General features: G+C 39.6%; 1 long non-coding RNA gene across 1 annotated transcript; it reads right to left on the bottom strand.

The window, feature by feature from the left end:
- Positions 1–2,092: 2,092 nt before the first annotated feature.
- Positions 2,093–4,578, bottom strand: LOC139667286 (uncharacterized). The gene is made up of 5 exons (XR_011696935.1): positions 4,410–4,578; positions 3,919–4,024; positions 3,644–3,787; positions 3,379–3,469; positions 2,093–2,673 (listed from the first exon to the last, which is right to left on the bottom strand). It is a non-coding gene; the product is annotated as an uncharacterized lncRNA (long non-coding RNA).
- Between the last annotated feature and the right edge of the window lie 12,545 nt (positions 4,579–17,123).

A 17,123-nucleotide genomic window follows, 5' to 3' on the forward strand; every position in this document is an offset into this window, starting at 1 on the left:
ATATAAAATTGACAGAAGTGACCAAAAAAAGCACTGCTATGAGATAATGTTGCCCTGAGCCAATAAAATGTTCAGGTGTTTTGGATTTTTCTTAGGGGGCTAATTAAAATGTATTAATTATGAGGAAGCCAGAATTTCACAAATGAATAAATAGATAGATAAAATAGGAAACGGATAAAATATCCAAATCCAAAATTCCATAAACTAAAATATGCTTGCAGGATGTTTATAGCTTTCTTGGAGAGGGCATGGTTTATTGCCTCAGACTTCAGATAGCATACAGCTAGGGATAAATATGGTTGTGCAAATCTTCCCAATGCGAGGGTGTTTATGCTCTCTCTCTCTCTCTCTCTCTTTCTCTCTCTTTCTCTCCCTCACACTCTCTCTGTCTCTCACACTCTCTCTCTTTCTCACACTCCCTCTCTCTGACGCACACATGCACACAAACACACTTTCAGTCTCCCATGCCTGCTGCCTGTACTGTAACTGGATAAGAGCAAGGATGGAAGATTTGGAGGCCTCTATGCCTCTGACTCTGCATTAAGTCCAGCATTTAGAGCCAAAGCTGCCCGTGAGTTGCAGTCCCCATCTGTATTTATTTATGCACTTGTTTAGACTTTAATTAGTCGACTGGAGAGCATTGCCAAACCCCCATCTCCTGGCAGGCAGGCAGTGAGGCACACTACTTGAACAACTACCCAGAGTTCCCCACGGATGCTGTCATGTTAGATTGCAAAAGCTGGTGGGTGCTCGTGAACTAACCGAGTGCTCACCATGCTCTGGCACTGGCACTCACAAGCATATCAGAATTTTTTTTCATCTACCGTATTTCCTCTAATAATGGCCGGTGGTCAATTAAAATCTGTGTCTCCGATAATGGCCAGGGCCGTGGTCGATACGAACAAGTAAAGGCCGGCCCCAAATACAGGCCGGGGAAAAAAACAAAGGAAACAAGCGTGAATTCGCAATAGCTGCGACCACGTACACACACTGTGCGGCTATAGGCCGCCAAAGGGTAGGAACATTTTTGTGAACCGACCGACCGACCGACCGACAGAGCGAGCTATAGAGCTGCTGGTCGCAGCTAAAAACAACGGTGGATACCTGTAAACTCCTGCCGGAAGTCTCTGGAGCATGCCGTCGTCTATTACCATAATTATCGGTAATGCATCCCTTACAGAAAAACCACATGTGGAAATAACATGTGGAAAACCACATGTGAGTGTTCCCACATGTGATCTTGAACCACATGTGGTTTTTGGACACATGTGTTTTGGTTTTTCACATGCGGTCAAAGCACATGTGATTCAACATGTGCTTGTCCACATGTGATCTTGAACCACATGTGGTTTTTGGACACATGTGTTTTACATGTTGGTTTTTCACATGTGATTCACTTCTATATATGTGGAAAAAACCACATGTGTATATTCCCACATGTGATCTTAAAAGCACATGTGATTCAACATGTGGTTATCCACATGTAATCTTGAACCACGTGGTTTTTGGACACATGTGTTTTGGTTTTTCACATGTGATTCAAACCACATGTGAATATTCCCACATGTGATCTTAAAAGCACATGTGATTCAACATGTGGTTATCCACATGTGATCTTGAACCACATGTGGTTTTTGGACACGTGTTTTACATGTTGGTTTTTCACATGATTAAATTCTTCCCACGTGTCCAAAAACCACATGTGGTTCAAGATCACATGTGGGAACATTCACATGTGGTTTACATGTGGACAACCACATGATGAATCACATGTGCTTTTAACATGTGAACATGACCACCTATCTACCAAAGCCAGAAATCAATGAACTAAGAATTTAACCTGTGACATCTTCAAAATATAAAATCTGGAGCTGGAAGTTGTCACTTGTGAATGTTCTACTGTATATACCGTATACACATATATACTGTAAGTATAAGCAGTATAAGCAACAAACAACACATATACGGGCTAACATTTCCAAATCATTATGCCATTATTGAATACCCAACATATCACCAACAACTTACAATCCCCCTATGAGGAAATGGTCTAATCTAATGGTAATATAATGGTCTAATCTTTCCCGCTATTTGATTTAGACAATGAGCTTCTCCCATAAACAGGGTAGAGAAACAAGGATGACATGCGATGCATTTGCATCTTTAAAAAAAAACACCAGTAAACAGGATAAGGTGTTTACATGCCTGGCAAATGGAACATGATGTTTAGATGCCTCAACGTATCAACAGAATATGAAAATCCCAATCTTATTCGATGAACAAAAAACATTGCATTTGCTTAAAAATAAATATTTGTAAGGTAATGAACTACACCTGGACATGAACATGACAACATGAGTCCTATAATCTATATTCTCTTGTAAATTTAACAATTGAACAGCATTACTTGAAAAACAAGTATTTTGGGAGCAGCACAAAATCTCTTGCTATACTACATCAGGAATATCTTGCTTCGTAGAGACTGTACTCTTGGAGTGCAACACCCAGAAAGACCTTCCTAAATTCTAAGGTGCACTTTAGGCCCTTGCAGTACGTCATGTTCAATGCGTAAAGCAAACCGTGGGAAGCGATCTTGGTAGGGCTGCATCGTCCTTCACCACCTCAAGAATCCCCAACGCCATGTGTGTTGTGTGCTTCCAACCCTTCAGTATCCTAGGGAAGACAAGAAATAATATTACAGCATTACAGTTCACTACAAAAAAGACCTGATAAAATACAGGCTCATTCACACTGTTGAGATAACTCTAACTACTGTATAAAAGGACCTGACAGCTATATGTAGTTGGCAGAAAATTCACACAGCACCAATGTGTAGTTGAATAATGTCAATTTGTGCGCTCTACTTTTTGGTTCAAAAAATCAACAAAATCAATAGTCAAAGGGAATTTCTATTGTTCAGACTTAACAAAGGGGTGCTCAGGCTTGACATAGGCAGTAATAAACAGGTCTAAATCTTACAAGCACCATCTATGTTTGACAAAGTACAGCAAACCCTGACATGTCCATCTAAATCTGACAAACTGCATCTACGAATGAAACAGGCAGCTGAGGATGTCCTAAAATGGCCACCGTACAGTTGGTTAGATAGACAGGTGTGTTAGACATGTCTGTAGTAGTAGCAGTAGAAAGAGTGAAAGCCAGTGCAAGTCTTTAAAACAGCGGAGTGGAGTAGAGAGACTGCTCAGAAGTTGAAGGAAACAGCAAGATTTTGAATATCGAAAGCTGATCGGCTGGGAAGGCTAGTGTGAATTGTGAGTAAGACGGATAATAATAGTGTTCTTGCTGAAGCAACTAGACTAATAAAGAAGTAAATAAGAGTGTATAAGTGTGATTTGCTGAAGCAAGCACACTACTCACCAGGATGGTCTTTGACAGTGAAGCCGAATCTCTCAAGTAAGGGAAGACCCCGAAGGACAGTAGATCTCCTGTGTGCAGTTCAGTCTGTAGTCTGCAACAAAGAGAGAAAGAAAGAGAAGGGGGAGAGAAGGAGAAAGCGAGAACGTACAAGCTTGAGAAATGATCTTTTTTGAAATTAAGCACAAATAAAAATGCCAAAAACTGGTTATGCAGAGATAAAGCCATGAAAATCAATCTTTCTTTGATTGACAAATTGATTATTTACCTGTGCATCCAGTTTCTCCAGTAAATCTTCCATATGATTTTGTCCTGCTTGTCCTGGTTTGGCTCTGTATATCTTCAGCAAGCCCCTGGTGTGACTGTCCAGCGCTCGATCAACACGGTTAATGCATGTAAATTCTGCATAAACCTGGGGAGGGAGAGGAAGAGAGAGGGGGGGGATACAAAAAAGAGCAATTATATTGATTATAATATGAAAATATGTATGTAAATGTAAAATATGTAAATTCTGCATAAACGAGAGAGAAGAGAGAGAGTTACCTGTTCCTAAACTAGCCATCTTTGTTTAAATGTTGACACCAGTGGCTGGTCCTGTAGCTTTGGTCTAGCTAGGCCAAAGCTAGAAATTGATATCCAAGTGGTGGCGCTACGGGTGACACACACACACACACAAAACTCATTTCGTGGCAGTCTGCTTGATTGTTAAATGTAAATGCCAACTTTCTCTTACAGAACACATCTTGGTGGTTCTGTTCTGAGCTCATCTCTAACGTTAGCTTATATCACAGAGATAAACTACTTTTCATCCGACATTTGAACCCGCAAAGGGATAACGTTACAGGGAAAAATTTGATGCAATTCGTCATATATAGGCTATAAAACAAAACAGTCTGAATCAGACGTTTTACTGAATAAAAATGTACTAACGTGTGGCTTTAACGAAGGGGCTCGGGAAGCACTGCGCCCTGCCATTTTCAATGATGTAACATTAGTTAGCTAAGGTACATTTAAGGTAAATAAAGCTAACTTACCTTGGAGAATCCACGGTCAGATGAAAACCAAGATGGTAAAATAAAGTGTGTTCTTCTTGTGTTACGCGATATATAGACCTTACACTGGGGCGTATTTCTGAAAGAAACCGAAGCTGATGAACTCTGATGACTTTGTAAAGTCTGATAAAGCAGCTTGCCTTTAGTTGACTTTTCACTGGTAACGACAGAGCGGTTATTTTCTCCCTCCTCAACGCGCATGCGCAAAGCTGCGCACTTCCTCTGCTTGCAGTTTGAACTTGAACTTGAATTTTTGTTTTCCCTTGTAACACAGTAATTACCATTTGCTGAATATAATTTGCTTAGTTTACTGGCAAAATTTACATGGTCATTACCAAAACATTTTTTTATGTTGTGTTTTGTGATTTTCACATCTCATGTCAAATTCACATGTGACTTTGATACAGACTTCATTTTCACCTGTGGAAATTTCAGTTCACATGTGAATAAAGCCAATCACATGTGAATGTGTCGAACTCACATGTGAATTTGTGACACATTTTATTTTCACATGTAAAGATTTCAGTTCATATGTGAATAAAGCCAACTCACATGTGAAAATGTCAAATTCACATGTGACTTTGTGACACAGACTTCATTTTCACATGTGAAAACCTTGTTTCATATGTGAATATGACAATCACATGTGAAAATGTCAAATTCACATGTGACTTTGATACAGACTTCATTTTCACCTGTGAAACCCTTTTTTCACATGTGAATAGAGACAATCACATGTGAAAATGTCAAATTCCCATGTGACTTTGTACCATACTTTATTTTCACATGTAAAAATTTCACTTCACATGTGAATAAAGCCAATCACATGTGAATATGTCGAAGTCACATGTGACTTTGTGACACATACTTTATTTTCACATGTAAAGATTTCAGTTCACATGTGAATAAAGCCAATCACATGTGAAAATGTCAAATTCACATGTGACTTTATGACACAGACTTCATTTTCACATGTGAAAACGTTTTTTCACATGTGAATACAGAAAATCACATGTGAAAATGTCAAATTCACATGTGACTTTGACACACATTATATTTTCACATGAGTAAATTTCATTTCACATGTGAATAAAGCATATCACATGTGAAAGTGCAGTTTTCACATGTGAAATGGACGATTTCACATGTGACTTTTTTGTAAGGGATTGCAGTAACAAAAAAACAGCTACCTAACGAACCCCAACAGAAGCAGATCAGAAAACAAGTAGGCTTTGTACTAAAATATGAGCAAATATACTTAGCAAACAGAGGGAATTAGAAATAAAGGCCTGTCTCTAATATAAGCCTGCTTCCAATAAAGGCCTGGTACCCTCTGCAGTTGAGGTAAATAAAGATATTAGAGGAAATATGGTATGTTTTTTTTTCATGGTGAAACGATTACTTTCTATGAAGTCAAAGAAAATCAGCAAATATATTTGTTTATCTACAGAAGTACCTGACAATTATGTAGTTCCAGCGGCTCCTTTCATGATGTGAAGGCCAGGCAGGACAAATGCAATGAATGAGAGACTTATCTTGTGATATTCCTGAAGAGGACTTTGAATGTGCAGCTTGATATAATGTTCTGAGGAATACAATTGATTTTGGCCTTCCACTCTCCAACCTTCCCTCCTTCTCTCTATCAAAGACTGCGGTTGTTTTGACGGCTCCTGTGACTTAAAGTTTGTGAGATTGTTTTCCTGATGACAGACAGGGAGCTACTAACACTAACATCACAGCCTATCCCCATAAAAACACTCAGACTTTGATTGATGGCCCTTTTGGTTTGTGGGTTTGCTCAGACGGGCCTCCATCTGTCTCAGGATCCTTGTTGCCTGCACAGTGATCCTCAAAGGATGGTGATACAACGATTATCATTTGTTAAAGTCAGGTTGCTGTTTTTTTTTTGTTTTTTTTGTTTCCCGTTCTCTCCTAGTCTCACCCTCTCAATTGCTCATTTTATCAGAATGTGTTTCTATATTCACTATCTTGATGTTCGTGATATTGGCTAAGGTCATTGACATTCACTTTCCCTTCTCCATTGGCACATATTGAACCAGTGGCTCACTTGCAGCCCCTTGAGAGCTCATTTTACTGTTGCACACGAACATCGTCAATGATCTTAGTCATTTATAGAATTTGTCATTACAAAGGTAACTCCAAAATGCTCTCCTTTCCTCCTTGAACTGGGTCAAGATAGACAGAAGCATTGTTGCCATAACAGGTCATGATATCGATGAAACAGCAATGGATCTATGGGGGTTAGGTCAGAGGCTGCACTGGCCTCTCCATTGATCATTCATAAGTAAGTTGTGAGGTATTACTCCAGCAAAAACATTTTTCTGCATGTTAACTGTTAGATATCATTGGTTTCACAGGAAGGTCAGACCCTCATAATTTGGTATTCCACAATGTCCCAAGATAAGTTGTAGGCCAGAAAAAACATTTACAAATGTGTAGATGGCAAGGTGTGCTTCACATTACATGGATCCATATTTGCTTTGAATAAAATCATATTTGCTTTGAATAAAATCATGGTTGGAACCTGGTTTCAGCCTCCAATCTTTCTCCTCTGTAAACAAGCTTGCAACCACTGGAAGGCAGAGCGTGCATTGTGAAGCAGTTGGATTGCCGCTTGCATCGCAAAAAGCTGTGAATTCTCCGATAGAGAGTCGATAGTCATAGCTGGATTAGTCTAAAATGCCCTTAAATGATCAGAATACTCCACGTCTTAATGTGATTATGCTTACTCCGACTATGACCTTTTACAAGGCAATTTCTTATTCAGACTATTGTCTTAATCGGGTTAATACTGGATTATTGCCGTCCTGTAAGCGTGACTAATAAATATGTTTCATCAGGTGAATCAACACTCACATCTCCAGTGGAATTCTTGCTGTTAAGGTTTTACAGGCCCATCTATTCTAGCCATTCATCTCATCTGCTTTTACTGTTCAAATATGTTGAAGTACATGGCTGGCAAAACAATTTACTGATAGTGATTGCTTTCTCACGACTCAGCCATGTTGATGACAAATCCAATCCATAATGGGACTTTGCTACTGTGCAACACTGTCAATATTTGCATCATTGCAAGCTTTAAATTCCGATGGTGTTGCCTTGCTATAATTGTATGATACATTTACATGTACAGAAGTATATATTTTCTTTGCTGTAGGTCTTTGTATGATTGTCACTTTTGGAGTGTATGGATTGCCTGGTAATCAAAACCTTGGGATGCTGTTGCAGCTGATGCATACCAAAGCATGAGCATATCTAACAAGCACACAAACAGATGTGTAAAAGTGCACACAAGTCATTGGAAAAATATATTTACTTTAACATTAAATGCTAATGCTACTCTTAATTTTTTCTAACACAACAGGTGTGTGGCTGTTTTGTTCTCCACAAAACATCAGATGTTATGAAACCTGCTCACACCACACCCACCCAACCCATCTACCCACCTGTGCACAACTCTCTGACTACAGTTTAGTTTCTGTATTGGGAGTAATATTGTTTTCTGTGCTGAATTATCTCTGAGGCCAAGTAAGAAACGATCAGCCACCCCGATGCAGTGCATCATATTAGAGACAGCTTTGTTTTCAAAGCCAGTAAAGGAAGTGAGGTCTGCATCGTGTTCCATCCCAAGCAGCTCTATCAGTTATGAATGATGTATGTGCATAGAGACTTACTGAATAAACTCAAGCTCAAAGGGGATAGCATCCCACTGCATTGCAGTCAATCTAACAGTTGCTACGGATGTGCTCTAGAAAGTGAGGGATCTGTCTTTCTGTCTCATTTATGCTCTTTCCTCACTTGTCTTGCTCTCTTCGCAGTTCTGAGCTACTCCATACCTCCGTCCACACACACTTACTGCGGCAGGTGTCTCTGTAAATATTAGGCCTGTGCAGCAAGAAAAAGTCCCGTGGCTTCACTGTTGCCTTTTTCTGCATGTCCCTAAGGCATGATGTGTGGGAGGGACTGTCAGGCACTGTTACCTTTTGCAGAAACTCTGCTTATGAAAGTTTGATGGGGGCTCACATAGTGTAAATAGTTTTGGTCAGCGCTCCCCTAGTGTCACCTGCACTGAGCTGGGGAGAGATGCGCATTCGTGTCTATATTCTGTCTGTGTGTTGGTGACAAGCCACATGCCCAGAGCTTATTCATTCATTCATTGTCTTTACCCGCTTATGCCTATTCAGGGTCATGGGGGGGCTGGAGCCTATCCCAGCACGCATTGGGGCGGAATGCAGAGAAATACCCTGGACAGGTCGCCGGTCCATCACCGGGCTAACACAGACCGACAGGCAAACGCACCCGCACTCTCATCCACACCCATGGGCAATTTCGAACCTTCAGTTCACCTGACTTGCATGTCTTAAGATTGTGGGAGGAAACCGGAGGAAACCCGTGTGAACACATGGAGAACATGCAACAACTCCACACAGAAAGGGCCAGGGCTATAAATCAAAGCGGGGACCTTCTTACTGTGAGGTGACAGTCCAAACCACTGAGCCGTGAGGCGGCCCCGGCTCAGAACGTGCTGTGTGTAAATTTGGGCTGGAGTGTGTCATTATCCACATGGAAAATGGCTTTATACAGTCAGTTTAAACCGTAATATACAGGACAAGTGAACATGTTTGTAAATCCAATGACAGTACCATACCAGCAGTGCACCGACATAAATGACTGTATGTATAGATATGTATGATAAATGAGCTCACATTCATGGAGAAGATGCAATTTCATGGCTTCTACTCATCTGAAACCATAACAGGAGATAAGTCTGGTATGTAATGAACTCTTCCCCTATCAATGGAAATGAGAAGTATAAGAAGTATGTTGATGTTTTCTAGTCTGCTGTGAATGTGTGCATTTGAGAAGGACACTACACAGACCCTTGGTGCTGTGGGAAAGGCCGTCAAGAGCACCCACGGCTAAGATGATGAATCGCTCTTTTAACCGTGACCGATGCTGCCCGTTTTCCTCAGACAATGGCCTAGTGTTGCGGAGAGACTGGGATGTTGACTACATAATGGCAAGTGATGTATTACATATTGGGGAGCAGCAGGGAACACTCTTTGTTTTCACCCTTCCTCTCTGGCATCTACACAGAGGTCAAGATCATGAGAACGTACCTCGATTGGTGGCTTTTGGAAGAAGGCCCGGGGCACCAGACTGGGGTTGACCCAGTCAGCCTGTAATTCCCTGTTTATGAATGGATACATTCACTCTCACTGTTCCAAACTAGTGCTCGTTTTGTTCTTATGTCAGTGATGATATACGCACACAGTGATACAGTGCAACAGAACATGGAGGGTTTCATTCCAAAATGTGAAATGTGAAAAAATGTATACCTTGTCAGAAAAACATGATTGGGTTACTATTGAAGATAGGAGGCATTTTCAGACCTTTGCTTATGGAATAGGTTTGTTTTTTAGGGGAAAATCATCTGTGCTTTTGAGTGTCTACACATAGTATATTATTTGATGTTGTTTTTTCAGTGACTTCTGCTCATCAAATATTTACAGCACCAGTTATACATTAATTAAAAATAACAGTTTTCAAGTATTGACAAGAAATATCACTTAGCAACCAAAACATGTATTTCATTCTCCTGAAGTGGTAAATGATTATAACACTTTTAACAGACATTGCAAATAGCTTGATGTGCAAATAGATGTGCAAATAGCACATCATATAATTATTATTAATACATAACATGTTTTTAAACAATATTTTGTGCGAAGAACAAGAGAAGAGAATAATGGAACTAAACTTTATAGTAGTAATTAAGAACAGTAAGTAAAATTCAGTGTCAGGTTTGTCAGACTGCCATTTTATAATAGAGTCCCACATAAGTCTTATTTATATTTGATAAATCATTTGTTTATCATTTGATCATTTATGAATGAATACTTGACTAAATATTCACAGTGTTTAAATTGAATAACAAATGCCTACAAAACCTTATTAAAAAGCTTAATGCAATGTAATTAACTAATCATCAATTAGTTGTTAGTTAAACATTAATAATAATCAATAGTAATAATAATAAATAATACATGATGATTAATTCACCATTCATTAGTAATCATTATTATGAAGTGTTCTGAATTATTCTACTAAGTTGGTCATAATATAATTTACATTGTGTATACACAATATAATTACATAGTGCTGTAAGGAGGCATCACATTGCTGGTCACGTACCCTTTCTGAAACCCCAGCCTCTAATAGTATAGTGCACCATGGCTGCAGACCTTATCAATATGAACTCTGCTCGAAAGCAAGCTGGCAAAAATGAGCTGCCACTATATCCAGACCAGGCCCATGAGCGGCCAGTCCTTTATCCTGACTTTTCCATCCTTTCTCCCTGGCCTACGTTCTTTCATTACAGTGAAGGAGGACAGGATATTAGTCCTCCAGGGCCAGGGAGCACTACTGTTAGTCACAGAGCAGAGAAGTGTTGGCTGTAAGCAGATGACATGGAGCAAGAGAGCCATGTTGCCGGGGGGGGGGCAGGGAAGATGCAGCTGCAGTTGCTTTTCCAACTGCTCAGAATACATGCATACTCACATGTAAGAGTATAGATAGATATAGATAATGTTCCTCAACCCAGTACATTACAGTGAATAGACAAATATTTACTTCTGTCAGACAGTTTTTTTTATGTTTTTTGGCCAATGTAGTATGGCGTGATCAGAAGATGCATCAGCGCACAGATCAACTCATATCAAATCAAGTGAATCCAAAATGGCATTTCTGTCATCACTATGTGGTTTTGGTTGCTTGAGAGACAAGCCTACCTTTTGTTGAAACTGATATTATTATAACAAATCATGGCTCAGTGAGGGAGGTGCTTTTCCTATTGGTGCACAACTCTACATGGCCAATAAGGAGACAGCACAGTAGACCTTCAAAATATTGGTATTCTAAGACAAAATGACAAATAAACTCAAAATCACTGTAAAGTCACTTCTATGTTCACAGTGTCTCTTGTTCTGAAAGAGATGTTGTTTGTCGGACTCAAATCAGAAACAGGACTCCCTCTACCTGTAAGCATGGAATATTGTACTGTCCTGAGAGCATTTCCCACTAGTGTACATGCTGACATACAGACATAGAAAGTTGGGATTGTAACTTTAAAACAACTACTATCACTACATCAATAGAAAACACTTGTCGGGCAAACTAAGTGTAATCTCTATTGAAAGAGTTGCCAAAAAAAAAAAAAAAGAAGCCACAAGCTATGGAAAAAGACTGTTTTCTCAACCGTATTACAGTATTAAAATTTGGCAAGCTCTTGATTTGCAAGAAAATGGAAATAACATAGCTTGCAGCCAAGTGAACTCTGACCATTCTCCAAGTGTTATGAGAAAACCCCATTCTACTCACATGTGTTATTTTTTTGGTAGAAGAGGAGCAAGGGGGTGCTAAAAGAGAAGGGAAATGCCTATTCTAGTATTTTACTACAACTCGCTGTACTGTACTGTACTGTAAATAAATAACTTGTTACAAATATGACTTCTACTGTCGGCTGAGCTTCATTGAGGAAGGGGATTTAAACAACTGATGTAGCTTATTGAGTACAACACTCCAGGTGCGATGGAAATGTGGCTAGGTTACAATTGGCAGCAAGAGACTACTCTCAGCTACACATGTTCTGGCATATTTCTACTTTTTTGACTATATATATATATATATATATATATATATACATATATACGCCATCATGTATGCTTTTCATGCAGTATGGCTGCAGTACGGCTGCCTCTTTGTCTCCTTGTCTCTTTTAATGTGGGATTGTGTGTGTATGTTTCGTGGGGGATGGTGGGCAATGTCCTAAAAATTGAAAGCAGCCAGGGTGACCTAAATCAGGAGAGGTGGTGGCTCAGACAGATAGCTGGAGATTACCCAGGGATCAAGAGGCCCGGTGGCCTCTCAAACAACAAACAATGGCTGGAGAGTATATCCCTTTTCACCACCCCCTGCAGAGGCCCTTATGGCCGCTCTGGACCAAAACATACGTGCCACTATATTCCGTCAAACAGACTACTACCATGTGCCCTATTTGTTTTCTTTGTGACAGACAAAGGAACACAAGATAATACTCACTATGCTCCCACAAACAAACAAAATCACAGTGTCAGACATTTTATTATTAAAAGATGGCAAGGTCTTCCTGATATCTTGTCAGCATTATTATATTATTCTTTTTTCTTCTTTTATTTATTTATTTATTTTATTATATTTTTGTTTTACTTATGATTGCTTCTTTTATTGTATGATTGGCCTCATCAGTGGTGTGTGGTGCTGTTAGGGGACAGTGAAGTATCAGAAAGGGTATTTTTTTTATTTTATTTTATAATTTTTTTTCATATTCATTCGCTGAATGATTATAGCTATTGAATTACAGTTCAATTTAATGAAATGGCTTTCATGATTTGATTTTGAATCATGTGTGTCCACGAGGCCAGAAATCTGTGTGCAGGGGTGTGTGTGTTTAAAGGAGATGGCCCGGCCATTAATCCATGATTGATTGATGAGTCTCCCACACTGTGGCCAATAACAGGCCCATCTCTTCCTCACAGTGTATGTGTGTGTGTGGGTGGGAGGTGGGATGTGTTGGTGCGTGGGTGTGTGAAAGGGAGGCAAGAGAGGTTGCTCACTGATTACTTTGTGGTTAGCTCCATCCAAGGAAATGAAACCATTTGTTCAGGATATTTAGATACGTCTTTACCACCTGCAGTGTTGGTCACATTCAAGAAGGCCAGTGTTTGGTGAGGGAAGCACAGGCCTTTTTCTCAATAGGAGGAAATTTGAGAGAATACATAAATAGACATAGAAGGATAATAACAACAACATGATTTGATCCTAGGGAACGTGTGTCCCCATGTAACTGAGAGTTGGAATGTGCACATCACAGCGCTGAATAACTGAATAATTGCTGAATTATCCTGACATCACCCATTTTTCAACAAGATCACTGCAACAACAAAAATATGGGTGCACAAACCATATTGTGGATGTACTTTTTAATTACATTTTGAGGATTGTGTTTGTGTGGGTGTGTGTGTGTGTGTGTGGGTGTGTGTGTGTGGGTCCATGCTTGAATGTATATTGTGAGGGGGGAGGTAGGTTTCCTCAGGCGATGCTTGTTCCGGGGACCATCTGGTTCTATTGGATTTTGGCGTTGTTCATTCTCTGTCCTCCTAACATCTAACTCCCTTTCAGTCTCCATTATTCCTTTCATCTGATATCAAGGTTACAATGAAACGGTTTTAAACCTTACCTCTGCAATATTAGTGTGTTAGAGTAGTGTAGGATAGATTTTAAAGTGTGATGCATTAGTTAATGGAGGTATAAGGGAAACATTATGCCTTGAGAATTAGAAATGGCAGCAATGTAACTTTTAATAACTTCAGCTCATTTTTTGTCTTTTTAGTGACTTCCATTTTAAAGAGTTGATTAGCATTGTTTCAACCCAAATAAGCTGTGCACTATTGGCTCAGAGCTGTCTACTTTTATGTCCTATTATTGTCCTAAATATCTTTTTTTTTGCCAAATTTACACAATTGTTTCTCCAAGGGAAACACGTCTGGTTTGTCACTTACATTCCTAACACTGCTGGAGATCTGTGTGCATACTATAGAGACCATTAGAAGATACTATTGTGACTTTGATGATTATGCTGTCAGCCATTACAGATTGCCTGTAAGATGAAAGCTAGAAGTCCTCTTTCTTTTGAATTAAGCAAGGTATAATGCCCTATGGTTTCTTGTGCACCGTGCTGTCAAGTATGCATTTATACATATGAATGCATTTGATTCAACGTGTTACATGAAAGATGCACTTCTAAGAAGCACCACATTGTAATTGCCAAAGTCAATATAGAACGATTATTTATTTATTTTTTGTGTGTGTGCATCTTTCCTTCATTTTTAGTAGCCCTGTTCATGTTGTCAGACATCTCAAAAGGCATCAGATTGATGCATTCCTTGCCCACATATGTGAATGACATAATGTCCTTCAGCTCATACAAATACTAAGGGACATGATCTTGAAAAGCAGACAGCTTTCCATACAAAATGACATCTATTTCAAACTAAATATCCCATACCCATTGCCCATCTGTACTGTAATTAATCTCAGTAACAGGATAAATTACTAAAAATGAGTATTTAAAGACTGCCTTGCCTACATATCTCTCTTCCCAGGGAGCATTTCCCTCGGTCCTCATGTATTAATGTGTCCCTACTCCTGGCTGCATACAGTCTTACTTTGGCTGCCGCTATGTCAAATGGAGAACCCTAGATAAATATTGAATTGTCTTAAATGGGTTTGAAGGTCCTTACCAGTTTTTTAGAGAAAATAAGCAAAATATATTTAATTCTGTATGTTTCCAAGAATTGAACACTCAACACAAGAGATGAAAGAGAGCCATATGGCAGGTTCAAACGGTTCTTTCGGCACAGTCATAAAACTATTATGATGACTCCATTTTTTTTTAACTGACTCTCTCTGTCTCTCTCTGTCTCTCTCTCTCTCTCCCTCTCCCTCTCCCTCTCCCTCTCTCTCTCTCTCTCTCTCTCTCTCTCTCTCTCTCTCTCTCTCTCTCTCTCTCTCTCATACATGCACACGTACATGTACACACATGCATAAGAGTGCACGCACACACACAATGCCAGACAGCGCACACACTGGAAGTAAATACTTGCTCATCAAACATCCTCCCATTGTCATCATGGACCCATGGGTTTCATTAGTGCCAGCTTAAACACAACAACTCTCATTCCCACCCCCACACACTGGTCCCAAATGCTTCAAACGGAGGAAGAAATAACACTTGCCTTAAGGGTCCGTGCATATGAAATTCTACAAAAAATAGTGTGATTTATATTCTACAGTCTCATTTGGCTGGTTCAAAAGACTCACACTGTAACGCTATCTCCTTTTATGTTAATTTGCCTTTTTTTTTGTAATTCCAACGGATGCAGTACTTCTTAGAGTGTCATCGGCTAGCTCCATATGTATGTGCATTTAACACTCCACTCTTTGCAGTCAAGGCCAAATTCAGGGCCACCCAGTTGATGTCACAAATCCAAGGCTAAATATTGATAATTATTGATATTGTGTCGATCGACTCTACATCGAGCAGGGAAAGAGTGCACATATAACCATGTTAGTGGTTTCAGTACTGGTTAAATGTTGAATGGCTTGGTGTTTTGTTTTTGGTTTTGTTTTTCGTATTTTTTTTTATTTGTAAAATGTTTGCAAGCATATTCGTACATATGTATGCATCTATCTATCTATCTATCTATCTATCTATCTATCTATCTATCTATCTATCTATCTATCTGTCTATCTATCTATCTGTCTGTCTGTCTGTCTGTTTGGTTGGTTATTTATTTACCTATTTAGTTATTAATCAATTCATTCATTCATCCATTCATTCATTCATTCTTTCATGCAGTTTTTAGTTTGCTGTTTGTTTCATGTTGGGGTTGAGAGTGGCTGGGTGTGGGTCAGGGATTGGCCAAAGACCTTAAAAGGAAGATCAAAAGGCAGACGAGGAGTATGTGGAATGGGTGCATAAACATAGGCACAAAATTCTTGAACACTACATGGCAAAATCTTCAATATGCACATGCGCACAAATTTGTTTGTACAGGCATGCATCTTATGCATGGCATATTTTTCAGGCTTTGTGCAGCATGCTGGGAGTTTTAAGCAGGCCCTCAGGGGCAGCGTACCTGGAGTGATAAGAATTTACCGTTGGAAAGGGAAGGATGAGCTGGATCCAGGAATCCCTTTCTCTCCCTCCAGGAGGCTGACTTGTTCAGTATTCTGCCGATGTGTGATCCTGACCTTACTGTTGCACGTCCTTGGTGCATGCAGAGCGCAGCAAATGCCTTTTTGGGGGATTGCAGGCTCCAGTCCATTTTAATGTGCCTTTTCATTCTCAGCGCACCGTCACTAAGCCCCGCAGCAGGGGCTCAGAGCAACCATTTTGATTATGAGAGTGATTGAATTAATGCTGCTGGAAGTTGACACTTAATGGATTATGATGGTCAGAATTGTTAAAACACATGAGGCAGATCCATTTAAAGACATCCTAAAGCCTTTTATTTGTTACACACCTAGGGAATGTGTTTAAAGACTAACCTTGCTAACGTAGTGCGGAGACTAACCTTTTAAAAATAAGGTGTAATGCAGACAAACAGCAAGCATTAGTCCAATCATAAGGTATTGGATATAATATGTAAAGAGTGCCTTCTCTGGATTGATTCAAAATAGTCAGTGGTGCTGCTGTAATGATTCATGGCCATCCATATTATAATGTTTTCTGCAGTGGGAAAATAATGAAACGGATGAGTCTATTACATACTTGTACATATTATCACTCACCTTTAGATTTTGTAGAAACCATTTACTTCATCTCATATAATTGTGAGTTAATATCAAAGATTGCATGTGCGTCATCAGTGTATATTCATCACCACCAGTGAGTAAGCAGTTTTCTAATGTTAGCTAGGGTGGTTAAGCAGTTCTGTGTGTTTCTCTCTCGTTGTTGGCTCTTTGACCATCTCTCTAGCAACAGCAGCCCATAATGTAACTCGCTGTGCTTCTCTGCTGTCAGCACAAAGCCTTCACCCTCCACCACTGTTTTTGTTTCGCCAAGCTCCCGCA

The sequence above is a fragment of the Centroberyx affinis genome, unplaced genomic scaffold (assembly GCF_046629955.1).
Source record: "Centroberyx affinis isolate AG114_WGS23_722 - 3 ecotype Tasmania unplaced genomic scaffold, CSIRO-AGI_Caff_v1 ptg000266l_1, whole genome shotgun sequence".
Classification (NCBI taxonomy): Eukaryota; Metazoa; Chordata; class Actinopteri; order Beryciformes; family Berycidae; genus Centroberyx; species Centroberyx affinis.